This window comes from Amblyomma mixtum, chromosome 3, assembly GCF_055824585.1.
Source record: "Amblyomma mixtum isolate Tamu chromosome 3, ASM5582458v1, whole genome shotgun sequence".
Lineage (NCBI taxonomy): Eukaryota > Metazoa > Arthropoda > Arachnida > Ixodida > Ixodidae > Amblyomma > Amblyomma mixtum.
The window spans coordinates 319,220,892-319,234,350 of record NC_143014.1 but is presented as its reverse complement, the minus strand read 5'-3'; the positions used below and the strand labels follow the sequence as shown (position 1 = coordinate 319,234,350).

The window sequence follows — 13,459 nt, the reverse complement described above, 5'->3', positions numbered from 1 at the left end:
TCAGTGCCACGCCCTCAGAAATTACTCCCCCCAAATGTACGCCTCAGGCAGCCTACTTCCCGTCCGAGGACGAATTCTCCACAGCTCACTCACCAGCCGTGGAAATTGGGGTGCAGCTGAAAGAACGTTTTCCGCACTACCGCTATGTTCGGCACCACTGTAGTCCTGAAGCCCATGTCTAAAACGGCCAAACACTGCTGTCACTGAGCCTGCACATTTCAGCGAGGCACACTTGCCGAAGCTACAATCTGACGCATGCAGTTCCCTCACAAACACAGTGCATCAATTGCTCAAGTTTGTTTTCTGATCAGGAGTAATGTAGTGCTTACAAGTTGTATTTAGAAATAAATTCGGCACAAAGGACCAAACAGTGCGGAGAAAGTACCATAAAAGTTTTAAAAAATTCATAGGGGTTAGAACTCCGTACTTGCTGTTTAAATCTGTTTAGTAAGTGAATTAAGCTGGATTTGTGTGGCTGGCTTAGTATAATCCAATATGATAATCCAATGCAACGCACTCATGCAAGCGATATGTTTGTAGTTTTCGCTGGAAAAATGCAATAACATTGCACACTTCGTGTATAGAGCATGACAGGCAGTCTATATGCTACCACACTTTGTTCATTAAGAATGGGGTAAAGAAGGTCTCCAAGTGTTTTGACCTTTGGGGTCATTTTAAATATCGAAGTATATTCCAGTGCACGCTCCCAAAGCATAGTTGCAAAATCGTGCTGAAAGTTTAGTGAACAATTGAATACAGATTATGTTTAAAATTACAAACGTATCAATTACAAACGTATAATACAAACATATTACTTTCGATATTTATCATCGACGAGTGTCCACAATTGGAACGAAGCCAGAAGTCACTTTGTCTCATACAGATTCGTCTTCACAGTATCCTTCTTTTTGTCTTAGAATGTTCCTTTCAAATGCCTTGCCTCCTCATCGCCACATGCCTACTTCCCAGATGGATACACCTTGGAGGAGTCTCGTAGGCAAGCACTCATGTACAAGTCCACTAGAAAGATTCATCTGTGAGGCACAACACTCTACATTCTTTGTGATCCTTGGGTGTGACATCACTTCCTCAAGGCTGACCCTTTCTTTCGGTTCCTTCCGTAGACGCCTAAAAATGAGATCCTTGGGATCATCCAAGACATGAGCAGGGAACTGCAGGTCCACACATCGAATCCTGTCATAGGTAGTTTCTGCGGAGCTCGACTCAAAAGGAGGCTTTCCGACAAGGAATTCATGCATTAGAACACCTAGAGGCCAGAGATCAACTTTCTCATCGTAGACGCCGTCTTCAACCATTTCGGGTGGCAAGTAATACTTTGTACCGCAGAAGGTTTCACGCCATGAGGACGGAGCATGGACGGACCAGCCATAGTCTGCTATCTTGAGCACACCGTTGTAAGCTATCAGGATATTCTCTGGTTTTATGTCACCGTCTATGACTTTCTTGCAGTGGCAGTACTGGAGTGCCTTGCAAACTTGGTGGATGTAAGTCGCGAATTTTTTGCTGTGAAGCATCCTTGCTTTGGTGAGCTCCTTGCATAGGTCTCTTTTGGGTGCGCAATCTAAAATAAGATAAACCCAAGTCTCATCGTGGAAGTAACCATACAGCCTCAGGATTTGAGGATGACTGATGTGTGACCGAATTTTGATCTCTCTTCGAAGCTGGTGCTCGCCATTCTTGCTCTTCAAGTGGAACTTGTACGTAATCTTCAATGCCATGACGTATTTACTTTTCTTCTCTCGCGCCAGGTATACGTTTCCGAACTTTCCTTTGTCTAAGGGTCTCCCAAACTCGAAGTTGTGGAGGGCGGTGTACGGGTAGGCCAGGCAGCCGTCGCTCACCCGGTGGTCTGGGAGCTCCACGGACTGCAGCAGAGAGAGCAGCACCGACAGGTGGCCGAACACGAGGCCCGCCGCGTCGTGCCACACTGCCCCAAGCCGTGAGATGGGCATTTGCATGCCCCGGGCTTCCGCCAGCAGCCGGTGCAAGATGCGCAGCTCCTCGAGGTGAGTCAGGATGCGCTCTCCGGTCGTCTCCTCGTCCTGACCACAGCAGCCAAGCAGCGGCCCAGAATTTTCTGTAGCAGCGCCACCTTTGGACGATGGGAGCGCGCGATGAAGAGGAAGCGTCACGAGGTGCGTGGAAGCAAGGCTGGGGCTTCGGGTTGTTGTTCATGTTGCATTTGCAGCCATGGCGTATACCCATGGTGGAGTGTTGGCCGGGGTTGAATGCAGATCCAAACAGGATAAAAATTTATCCAGGTTTGTCTCAAGCGCCTCATAAATAAAAATGGAAGAATTTTGGGGGGATTGGAATGAAAATTGAGTAAAGAGAAAGGTGAGGGTAAAATAAAATATTTTAAAATTAAGCATAACTAAATAAATTTGAGTGAAAAATACAGCGAAAAGGTAGCTTCGAGATCAGAATAAAAAAACAACTTTTCTTACACTCGGCGCACGCCTTGATATGGTGCACATCTATCTACTCGGACCACTTGCGCCCTGCAAGGACACTGTTACTTGCCTGCGTAGGTACATCCGCAGGCCAGAAGCTACACCACTCCACGGTATTGCTGCCTCCACCGTCGCATCTGCTTTTCCTTTCTACCTGGGTGGCCCTTATTGAATGTCTATCCACAATCATCAGGGACCTCGACATGCAGTTCAAGTCATCTGCCTTTGCTGAGATCCTTGCCCTTCTCGGCACGACTCGCCTGCGCACCACCGCGTACCGCACCAAGTTTCAACACTCAAATACACATGAAAACTAAAGGATATTCAGACACAATGCAAGGAAATAAACGAAACGCGAAGTGCTTTTTTCATGCCTTCCAGCGTTGCCTCGGCTTATGTAATCAAATTAAGTCAACTGAATTGGCTATACCTATTGGAAGAGACTGAATAACACTCTTCTGGGCTTCTCGTCATCGCAACATAGTAGGCGACGGCAACGCTCTTCGCCATGCAGCATCAGCTGCTCCTTCAGACACGGTAGATATTGAACATCTTTCATTTCAGAACCCCAACTGACAGATACAGGAAACTCTGGATGCACATGCGCAAGTGCAATCCCTGTTAGCCTGACTCGGAACGGGCAAGAAGCTCTGAAGACCGAGAATAGGCCGTGCGTATTGGACGCACATCAACCTCCTTTTACTTGTGCTAGAACCGCAGGTTGCGGACCTTCCCTTTCGGGTCCTACACGCCCTTCTGACGTTCCCTGTACTATACGACGTTACATTCTTCCCAAGTGCATTCCCAAGTGAAAAGTACATTCCCAGATGCAACGTAATCGGGCCGCTATTGAAAATTGATGTTGTCACTCGAGTCCTATTCGGGACCGGTCTTTGCCAATATATCTCCAATATTGGGCCGATTGCCTTAGCCGCGGGGGTTTCCAGTTGAGGCCGCCGCAGTTGCGAAGTGGATATGGCGCTCAGCTGTGGACCCGAAACACGCAGGTTCGATCCCAGGCGCGGTGTTTGAATTTCGGTGGAGGCGATATTCCAGAGACCCGTGTATTGTGCGATGTCAGTGCATGTTACGGTGATAGCAATTTCCGGAGCCCTTCACTACAGCGTCCACACAGCCCGACTCCATTTGGGAAGCTAAGGCCATGCAATCCATAGACATTTCCCCGATGGGTGCAATGCCACTTTTGAGCGCACGCTTGTGCAGGTGATCATTCGCTTCAGACCGTGTGTAATCCGTTTTACGTGATGTATTTTATTTTCATTTAGTGCATCTTATCATCGTTAACCACTTGTCCATCCACACACAGCGCTTCAATGATGTCATCATTCGGTCTCTAAGAAAGGTGGTTGACTGACTGTGACATGTGCGCACTGAAGCTGCTGGGCAAACAACAGAATACGACGGGTAAGGTCTAAAAATCTTTTAACATTCGGCACTCTTAATGCAACTGGATTTACGTTCTCATCTCGCAAAGAAGTTACGGCTTCTCTGTCTCGATATTCTCTGGCTCGTCGTGAGAGGTCACGTGACCTTGTGACGTAATCCACACCTGGCCACTATGCCACGGGCACTACCTACTGGCTTGTCAGTTGCCTGCCACCCGTGGTACGTGGCTGTGAAGTAAATTGAAATAAATTCGATGCAATTGGCTAATGCTCATGTGGCCTGTGCATGAGCCGTGCGGGAGCCTGGGAAGAGAAACCTGAGTCTCTCCAGCTCCGCCTGCAGCTCTGTTTGAAGCACCCGCCTGCCGGGCACTGGCGCATCGCTTAACCGCTGCACCACCGCGCAAGCAGTGGTATGAGGACTCCCTGCGTTTCATGATTGCAATCGAGGGTCGTGACATCATTAACAGATACAATAATAATCACAGGGCACAGCCGAACTTGTAAATTCCATTCAAGTCGGCTAACCCTACAAAATAGATTAAAAGTCAACTCCATTTTTTTTAATAATTTGAGTTGATAATCACAGCCCATTCCATATAGTGCCCTCATTCCGGTGGAGAAAATCGTTTCTCAAACTGCCAGGTAGGAGTGTTAACCAGGAACACCAGGAATCCAAGAAACACCAGGAATCCGAAACCGAAACTGGGTTTCCACCAAACGATTGTGTCACGACTAACCACCAATGAACGTCACGGATACTGCCACTGACCCTGTCGTATTCGCGTTGATTGGCCAAACTGGCGAATCTAGGTGACAGCATGGATCACTAGTTGACTGAAATGACTAAAAACCAGCATGAAATTCTGTCCAGCATATGCATCCAGGGATGTCACACACAAGATTGCCCGCAAATCTCCACGATTGAGGCCACGAAGCAAGAAACTTGGAAATTTTTTCTCCCCGCCGCGAAATTCGGCACAAATTACCAGAAAACTGCGTACAACGGACTGAAAAAGTTTCAGTAAGATCAGAGGAGGTAGAAAAAACGCTGCTGTTGCCCTTTAAATTGGTATAGTAGGGGATTAAGGTGGATCAGGGGCATGTAGTAGTACAGTACCATGTGTTAATCGATGCGAAGTACACAAACATTCTAGACGATTACTCGTGCATGCCATATAAGTTTGGAGTTTCGGAGGAAAAATCGCAAGAACGTTAGACACTTTATGCATAGAGCACAAGTAGGGAACCTTAATTCCATCACAGGCAATTCACACATCTACTAAGCTACCAAGCTACGCTTCAAACGTTTCATTGAAAACTAATCTCTCGTCGTCAATGCCCACCCTTCATGTAAAACCCCGGCACGGGGCCATCTGAGGTACTGAAAATAAATTAATAATTAAAAGACAGCCGCATATCTAAAGTGCCTGTTTAGGACAGTTCAAAACACCCCACTCGCGCCTTCACCACTGGCACTCCGAAGTTGTATCATGTTGTTCAATACTCTAATTAGCAGCTCACCTCTAAAACAGAGGGACCATGATAACTATTTTTTTTTCTTATTTAGAATGTGATTTCCGTGGCTGCGGGTGCTATGGGAGCCACGGGCAATCGGAAAGCTTATCTCCTGCGAATAGAGTAGACATCTGCGAAAGAACGCAGAATCAAACTTACGACTCTCCTAACTTCGACACAGAGGTCGAACTCCCCGCTAGTGTTTTCAGCATGCCTTCATTCCCATTAGAACCTTTAAGGCCGTGAAGGCGCCTATTATAAAGTGCAGTTGTTTTTGTGCACGTAAACACGTCTCCGCTGCTGCGGCATGATAGCATTTGTCTGTTCAGTGCTCAACATTGCTAATCGCAGCGCTGGAGCAATGTAGGAAGAACAAAGAATAAATTTCCGCGTGTTGAATGGGTTACATTTATTCGAGAAATTCAGCGCTTCTGTTCCAATGGGATGGAGGGCTCTAAGTTTGCATTTGTAGCCGGTCATAGGAGATTCATAGTCGGTTTTGAAAAGAGTGCCCCTTGTTGAGTGTGGTCAGTCATTGTTGAACAAAAAAGGTCGTTCTTGTGCTGTAATTCTAGACATAAGAATGTAATAATTCAACAGTTTGATGGAACCTAGAAGTGAATCGTCAAGCAGGGAAGCGCAAACAATTTTTGTTTACGTGCTTTCAGTGCTCCTCATTAATTAGCTTATTAAGTGCCCAAAAACTCATCCGCTAATTTTACTAGTATGGTTTACAACGTCGTATGAAAGTAGATTATTCAGCAGTTATCAACAAAAAGATATCTTGAGTGCAGACCGTACAAAGCGTTTCGAAGTACAAAATATTTGACTTTTGATCCCTTGATCTTGTCGCGAAGATCCACGGCGTATGAGCAGTGGTCAGGGCTCAGCACAAAGCGTTCGGTGGACACCTCAACCGCAGTGAAGGAAGGAATGAGCGAAGAGATAAGCGCGCCGTAGTGCAGAGCTCAGGATCAATTCCGATTACCAAGGGCGCTTTAACGCACTGTCAGCGTCAAGCACGGTCAAGACAACCGAAACAAACTGGAAAGCTGCACTAGGCAGGAAAAATTCTAGACCGGTCCATTTTCGTATCCAAGGAGTGAAGAGCGCTTTTGCAAGTGTTAATAACCGACGCCTCTCTTTCCCCTCCAGGCGCTAAACTTTTAGTGCGATAGGACATCTAGCCACACTCCTCGGTTTTCAGCGGTGTCCGTCTGTGCGAAGCGTCTGATTAGGGAGCGTAACTGGATGAGTGGATCAGTAGTAACTTCAGCAACAGAGGCCAAAAAGATAGCCATTGCATTAGCTCTCAGGGACGACAGTGCAGGCACAATAATTAGCGACTCTAGGATTGCGATCAAAAATTATAACAAAGGCCTGATTTGCTCTGCAGCCGACGGACTGATCAAATACAGCCAAAGGATAAGCCTTGTAGAAAATATTTGGGTCCCTGCTCACGAGGGAAATGCAGGAAACGGGGAAAAGAACCGATATGCCCGAACTCTAGCAAACCAGGAGGGATCGGGGAGTGTCTCGGAGTCCCACATCAACCAATCTTTCACTTACCCCGAAATCACCAATCAGTTCCGTGAGGCGCGGAAACTTTACCCTGCACCTCACCTGGGCCTTACCAGACAACTGGCCAAAAACTTACGCAGAGCTCAAGCTAGTACAGTCACGACTCCCATCTTCTGTCCAAAATTACCACACAACCCATCGATCCAAACTGCTTGCATTGCGGCAACATAGCAACAGACGAATGCATCCTATGTCACTGTAAGGAAAATCCACCTCCAAAAGACCTTCTGCCGGCTCCCTCCCGGGATGCCTGGCTTAGGCTCTTGAGGGAGCGTGACAGGAACCCGCAAGCCAAACTTGCCGACTGGGTGAGAAAGGTCGCCCTCCGTTAGGGGGCCATTAATCCCACCCCATTGATCTTTGAGATAAATAAAGTTCCTCCAATCCAATCCAATCAGTGGACACCAGAATTACCCTGCGAGTAGGCAGTGCCGTCCACCTACAACCTGAGGCAGTTGTGCGTCTTTCCTTTCCCAGCTTAGAAGCTGGGACTAAGCACAAAGCGTTCGGTGGCCACCTCAACCGCTATGTGAGGGCTGCAATCAAGGAGAGAATGAAAGAAGAGAGAAACGCTTCGAAGTGCAGGGTTAAAGATATATTTCGGCTACTTGGGGTTCTGTAACGTCCTATCACCGATGAATGAAACGTGAACAAGAGAATTGAAACATCGGCTGCAGACCTGGATGATCTTAAAGTATAGTCGGATATAGATCAAGAACCAAGCGGCGGACTCAACCGTCGACCATTTGTTTCTTCAGCTCGCACTTAGCGGTCGTACAGGAACCATAAGCGGTCGCGCAAGATAAGGGGAAACTTTTGACGAATTCCGTTTAAACTGTAGCGCTTGCTGGAGAACGCTTGGCTCACTTCAAAGGAGTCGCGTTAGATGTGACAGTGACAAAATGCGTCTGGCTACGATATTTCTGGTCAACGCCTAGAGCAAGGAGCAATATTGACGGAGGGGGGTCAGTATCATCCCGTGGAGTGAACCATGGACCCGATTGGCGAACGTTGTTTGCGAAGGTTATTTAATAGCGGAGATTTTATCCAAGAAGAGGATACGAGGACGTACCCAAAAGAAACCGTGCTTATTTTTGTTTGAACTTATTTGTTCACATTTTAAGCACAGACCTTCAAACTCCTTCAAAGTATTCCCCACTTGCAATGATACGCTTGTCGAATCTTTCATTCCATTTTTCAAAACATTGTTTAAATTCATCTTTTGTGATGCTTGACAGTGCCTTCGTCGTTTTTTTTCTTCACCTCAGCAACATCGGCGAAACGCTTTCCATTCACCTATTTTTTAATTCTAGGAAACTAAGAAAGTAGCACGGGGCAAGGTCGAGAGAGTATGAGGGTTGAGTAATAGGGGTCATGCCATTTTTGGCCCAGAACTGTCGCAGAGACAGGGCTGTGTGAGCAGGGGCATTGCCATGATGGAAAAACCAGACACCCGACCGCCACAAATCTGGCCGCTTCCACCACACACTGTTGCCCAATCTTTTCAAAACATCCAAGTAGAAAGCCTGGCTAACTGTCTGACCCTGCGGAACAAATTCTCCTCTTACGTCGAAAAACAAATCAGCATTGTTTTGAAGTTTGGTTTCACATGACGAGCTTTCTTGAGGCGAGGTGAATTTGAAGTTTTACATTGGCATGATTGTTTTTGCTTTGATTCAGGATTCGATTCAAGAACTCTTGAGTTGTCCCCATAGCATCGCCCTTGTACGTCTTTCTTAATATTTCAAGAGTTTCCAATTCAACTTTTTCCGAGCAAAAATCAGAATTTCACCGGCGCACGCTGTTCACGAAAATCAGTCATTGCAAAAACGACATTCACACAAAACAGTCGTCACTCTAAAACTCTGCCTAAACTAGTCTGACCTCCTTCGACGACGGCACTAGGCTTACTGACTCTGGAATGTTCGTTCTATGCGCTCCTAGTGGCAAAACGCGGTTCCACAGAAGCCTTGCCAACCAAAAAATTTAGTCCGGTTTCTTTTGGGTACCCCCTCGTATAATGGACTAAAAAGGAAATAAAGAAGCTTCTCTAATTGAGCTCGGTGGGCGAGCACAAAGTACCGTAATTTCCAGACCATAGTCCGCACCGGTGACGCAAAATTTAACCTTTTAAACATGTATAGTCCGCGGACTGTAGTCCTGAAATTAAGGTACCTTACTGTACGTTTACTACTGGTATCGTCGTCAGCGGCCCTTCTCAGAAACAAATGGCGATTATAGAAAAAAAATTAAATGCTGACTTCTGAGGCTCGCGCATACTCTCCGTAGGCTTGGAAACTGCGATCACAGAGTTTTCTTTTTACATCACGTGTTTTATCTAGGGGCCCAAAAAAATGTTGTTTCTTAATAAATCAAACGGTTTCACCAATAAAGACATCTTTTGCTGTTGCCGCCATCGGCTCCTAAGGTTACCTGTTTAAAGAAGTTGTTTAAAGTCAAGTACAGGCTTTATTTACTCATAATTCACTTCAGAAGGGAAGGAAATGGAACAAGCACAGCAATGATTACCATGAACTGCTATTTCGTTTGGGCCGTTTCCCTTTAGGCACACATTTGCACTGCAAATCACCTTGAAAAAGTGAGAATATACAACGAATGAACCATCACTAGGGGGCACCTGCGTGAGGGCCATCTCATGCTACACCTGTGAAGACAGGCACCAATACTATCAGAATCGAGAGCCTAAAAGTGCCAGTGAGCAGAAATGCTTAGGGGAACAAGGGGCTCGTCATATCGCAGATATGGAAGCCAAAAGTCATACAAACTAAGGAAACCATAGGGGAACGTGCTTTTTCCTTTTAGTGTATTACTGGTGGTTGCGATTAGTGTGTACGGGACTTACGGAGGCCTTGGGTTTGGAAGCCACCGGCAGCTTGTGGTTGTATTTACTTGTACTTTCTGTAAAATTATGTAAATGTTTGCAGACATCATCATCATCATCATTTAATGGCCCTTAAAGACCCCTGGCGGGGTATTACATAAGGGGGGGGGCGAACATCGAAGCAAGTAATGACATTATTAGGTCAAAAAAAATACATATACAAAAAAGTACAGTAAAACAGTGAAAAAAAAAACTGAAAAAAAGTATACAGTGAAGAAAAAGTATACAGTGAAACAATCGTTGCTTGGGGAAGAGAAAAAAAAAGAAAAACACGTTTATAAATCAGGCAGACAGGTGCAGTAGTATATCAAACAATCATAACATAAAAATAAAACGCAAAGGCAACAGTTACCCACATTGGGATTTCAAGTGCAATGACAGCATTTGGCGGAATTTCAGAGCATCGCGTTCAGTGACAATTAATTCGGGTAGTGAATTCCATTCATTAATGGCAAGAGGCAGAAATGATTTGTTAAATGCGTTTGAGGAGCCATGAAGTCTTAGGATGCTCATGGAGTTGAAAAGACGGCGTGATGTTCGGAGGGGAGGGAGCAGAAGGGAGTGTCGAAGTGAGGGAAAACAATAGTACAATTTATGGAATAATGATAAACGGGCAATTATACGCCTATGCGCGAGAGGCTCGATGTCGGCAGATAATTTTATTTTGGTAATGCTAGAGCGGGTGTCATAGTTGGAGGAAATAAAGCGGGCTGCACGGTTTTGGACGGCTTCTAGGCTGGCTATTAAGTAGGCTTGATGTGGGTTCCATATTGGGGATGCAAATTCAAGTTTGCTACGGACGAAAGTTTTGTAGGCTAGGCTGCGAATGGAAGAAGGGGAGAAACTGAGGTTGCGTCTGATAAAGCCGAGTGTTTTAGATGCATCAGCAGCAATCTTCGTGATGTGCTCGGACCAAGTGAGGTTGCTCGTGATATGGATGCCAAGATACCGGTATGATTCGGCTTTAGTAAGGATGGTTGAACTGAGTGAATAAGCGTAGTCGATATTAGTGCGCTTGCGTGATACCTGCATGTATTTGCATTTCGTTACGTTGAGCGTCATTAGCCATGTGGAACACCAGCTTTCAATCCTGTTTAGGTCGCTTTGGAGCAATTCCTGATCATTGTTAGTAGTTATACGGCGGTACAGGACGCAGTCATCTGCGAAAAGACGAATTGTCGATGAAATGTCGGAAGGAAGATCATTGATGAAGATTAAAAATAAAAGTGGGCCGAGCACCGAGCCCTGAGGCACACCAGAGAAAACTTTTGTTGTGGGAGAATTGTCATTATCGATAGCAGTGAATTGAGAGCGATCAGTTAGGAAGCAGCGAATCCATTTTAATATCAGGGGATCGAGGCATAAGCATGAAAGTTTAGCTAAAAGGCGTTGGTGGGGTACACGATCAAATGCTTTTGAAAAATCAAGGTAAATGACGTCTGTCTGGAATGAAGAATCTAAGTTTAGGTTAAGGTCGGTAGTGAATTCGAATAGTTGGGTTTCGCATGAGTAACCGGATCGGAAGCCGTGCTGATTGGAAAAAAAGAAAGAGTTAGAATCAAGGTGAGATGCGGTTTGTGAATATATAATATGCTCTAATAGTTTGCATGCAATGCAGGTTAAAGAAATTGGACGGTAGTTGGACGGATCATGACGGTTGCCTGCTTTAAAAACTGGTACTACTCGACTTAGCTTCCAGTCGTCCGGAATTAAGCTGGTAGCAATAGATTGATCAAAGATTATTTGCAAAATTTGACTGGAGTCACTGTCTTTTGTCACTGTGGCCAACACGAGAAAAAAAGGATAAAAAAATGTGGCATGACCCGACATGTGATGCGACAATTAGAAAGCTGTTGGATTTTCCCCCCATGGTTACTTTGATGCTTTTGCTCTTATCAATGCTTACTCTAAGCCGAGGCTTCACACACACGAGAGAATCCTTCTGCAGAGTGAAAATGGGCGGAGGTGGTTATATGAGTGGCGAGTGGAGCTTTTGGAGGGTGCAGAAGGGGTAGGAATGTGGTTCGAGGGTTGCGTTGAGTGGGTGGGCAGATCAAATACATCGAAACACAATCAGCCTGATTTCTTACCTACTAAAAATTAAATCGCTGGTAACTTTACTTCCCATGTGTGGACTTCATGATGCATAAGTACCCTCCTTTCTTGCAATGCACATAACAAATAAATTAATATTGCATCGTTAGATTTCCTGGGTAATTGTGGTGTTCTGGTTGTAACAAGCACACAATATCACAATTCCAGCCTTCTTGCGATACATCAACACAGGTGCAGCAAAAATTGGAGCATCATCAAGTGTAGTCATGATATTTAAGATAAGCATTGGACAAACAGTTGCTTATTAGCTCTTCCCGTGAAATTAGCCTGCAGCCAATAACCAAATCAAAAAGTCAAGTTCATGCATTCACCACTCACCAATAAAAATGGATTTACAGCTCAAAGGGCATCAGGCCTATTGATGTTTGACGTAAAATGGTGTTATTTAGCCAATGTTGCATTGAAAGCAGCAGCATTGCGTTTCTCGCCGGTCGCTATCATTAGATAGCGCAGTCATAAGACACGACTGTGGACACAGGAACCTGAGTCGCCCTACAAACAGCGCCGCCTAGAGTGCGATGCGAGTGAAGTCAAGCGCGTGGTTCCCGTGGCTACGATTGTTAGACGAGCGAATGCATTCCATGCCAGCGATCACGTGTCGCGTCCTGCTGTTCCCGACACACTGCGACCACTGATAAGAGCGGCGGGGGCATGAATGGCTGCCTGAAGACGTTGGCATGCATCCCGAATGTATAACTTCATGGCGCTTTCGAGCTCACATAGGAGGACGTCTTCTGTTTAGAGTAGAATGCCAGAATCTCGGACTACTATTTTCGTGGATGCCCGGAGCGAGAAATAAAAATCAGGGCGCGTTGGATTTCCCGCCTGCTTAAGTATTTACTACACAAAACAAAACACACATTTTTGATGACACGTGGCAACAAGCACAGCTGTAAGTGCGCCTCTTTATTTATCTCATATCGTCTTTTATCTCAATATATTTATCTCAATATACAGCGACCACGCCATGTTACGAAGCGAAACGAAGCAACGAACGACGAGACGGCGGGAGCGTGCGCTCAAAAAACAGCCACAGACGCGCGAGTTGGATAAGCAACCAGAGCGCCGCGTCATTCGACATTGAAGTCCACATTGACCAAGGATGGACACGGTACTTCAAAAAAAGTACGTTCAATACCGACACCCAATAGCCTGAAAATGCAAGACACATTCGCAAGACACATTTCGATGCAAAACACAATTCTGGAAGTGATTTCGATACACATAGTAGACACGCTGTCTTCGATGCTTCAAAACATTGTTGAAATCAATGTTGTGATCGGAAGGGCGCAGACTGCTGTCACTGTAAATGGGCTTGAAAAAGAAAAGCTAGTTTAGGACTAGCCCACACTCGCCCCATTAACACCACGGGTCGTATGGGCCCTGAGGTATCGGGGCAGGTGTCCGCCGGCTGAGTACACAACCTCCGATACTTGCTTTTAGAGCGCAGCTATTTGGCTTCC

The 13,459-nt window shown here is 45.8% G+C and overlaps 1 pseudogene; it reads right to left on the bottom strand.

Moving 5' to 3' along the window:
• Nucleotides 1-944: 944 nt before the first annotated feature.
• The window catches only part of LOC149355753 (aurora kinase C pseudogene), a 39,221-nt pseudogene continuing 26,706 nt past the window's right edge, over nucleotides 945-13,459 (bottom strand).